The sequence below is a fragment of the Babylonia areolata genome, chromosome 8 (genome assembly GCF_041734735.1).
Source record: "Babylonia areolata isolate BAREFJ2019XMU chromosome 8, ASM4173473v1, whole genome shotgun sequence".
Taxonomy (NCBI): Eukaryota; Metazoa; Mollusca; class Gastropoda; order Neogastropoda; family Buccinidae; genus Babylonia; species Babylonia areolata.
This window is the reverse complement of record NC_134883.1, coordinates 50,125,037-50,126,900: the sequence shown is the minus strand read 5'-3', so window position 1 is coordinate 50,126,900 and position 1,864 is coordinate 50,125,037.

The window sequence follows — 1,864 nt, the reverse complement described above, 5'->3', positions numbered from 1 at the left end:
ATAATAAACGTTCTAAGACAAAAGACTAACAACAACAAGAAGAAAAGCTTTAAAAAATCGAGCCAAATGAAAAAAAAAGTAGTTCATCAACATGTGCTGGAGAACGAGAAATGACAGACACAGCAAGGCTTTCAAGTTTCACGATTTTTCTTACTCCAAGAAAAAAACAACAAAAACAAACAAAAACGGTTCCATATTTTTCAGTCTCAGTGCAGCAAAGTCTCCCTCTTTCTCTCTGTGTCTCTGTCTGTCTGTCTCTGTGTCTATCTCTGTATATCTCTGTCTGTCTGTCTCTGTCTATATTTGTATATATTTGTCTCTCTCCAAGAATGTATTGCTACCAATTTATGCAGTTTCTATTATTTTCTGTACAAGCCACTTGTTTAAGTGGTCTGAGGGCCCACACATTAAAATTTGCGAATCTCTCTCTCTCTCTCTCTCTCTCTCTTCCCATTGGAATATATCACTTCCAATTCATACAGCTTTTGTTTACAAACCACTTGTTAACGCACACCTATGTTTACAGACTTCGGGGCCCAAACATTGGACTTTGTGAATCTCTCTCTCTCTCTCTGTCTCTCTCTGGCAACGTGGGGATTTGTGTGAGTGTGTTCACTGGCGTTGATGAGAGAACCCCGCCATCTTACTGTAGGCAGTGCCTGCCTCTCCATCTCTGAAACGGCCACAGGAAAGGGACAATTTCAAAGCGGCTCCCCCCCTTTCTCTCTCTCTCTCTGTATGTGTGTGCGTGCGTGCGTGTGTGTGTGTGTGTGTTTGTGCGCGCGCGCGCGTGCGTGCGTGCGTACGTGTGTGTGTGTATGTCTGTATGTGTGTGTGTATGTCTGGTGTACGTATTTATGTCAAAGAGGAGAAGAGAAAGAGAAAGAAGTTAGAGTGAAAGAAAAGAGGTGGGGGAGGGGGGGGAAAGGGAGAGAGAGTGGCTGAGAGAGAGAGGGCAGAAGAATAATAATAAGAAGAACAACAACAAGAAAGAGAAACAGAGAGAGAGAGGGGGGGGGGGGTATACTCATCATACTGAACAAGGAAAACTTCGACTGGTAGCTGTGTCGGACACTATTTTGAGTCGGAACAACACACCGCAAGCAACAACCGTTTCACCTGGACAACAGTTCTTTCCCTTTAATTAATCACGTGCCTGCAGTGGGGGCGGGATAGAACTTTAAAGTCTGGAAGTCATTGAACGGTCAATGTCCTCCTTGTGTGTTTTCATACAGATCACAATATTTCACCGTGTTAACTAAGGCAGCACAATGCCTCTCAAGGACTGACTAGCGCGATGGGATTAAGCGTAGGTCAGCCATCGGCTGCCCCCCCCCCCCCCAACGCCCCCCCCCCCCACACACACACACCCCTCCTTGCCCCCCCCCCCCCCCACCCCCCCCCGCCCTCTGTTTTTTTGGGTTTTTTTTAGCAGACGTGGTGTAGCGTGTATGGATGAGCCAATACAACGCAAGGCATACAAGCGATGGATGTATCTCGCAGTGTTGGAACATTTTAAACTGACGGACATCATCATCATTCTGTGGCGTCCCGAACGTTTACACCAACACATGTATGATGGTCAAATCATGTCCGACTACTATGACCTCCAGAACAGCAGAGGAGACATCTGCTGACATCTGGAGACATCTGCTGTCCTGACAATCTGGGCTGGAATTTGATTATGGTGAAGAGTGTCTTGCTCCAAGTTGCATCCTCTACTCTCTCGGCCAAGAGGGTTTTTAGAACAGTCAGCGTTGGGAATGGTTCCCCAAAGGCTAACTAGCCCCCAAGACTGTATGCAGCACGAGCAACAACGCAAAATCGTTTGGGCATGTACAAAAGTTGGGTTTGCTCGACATAA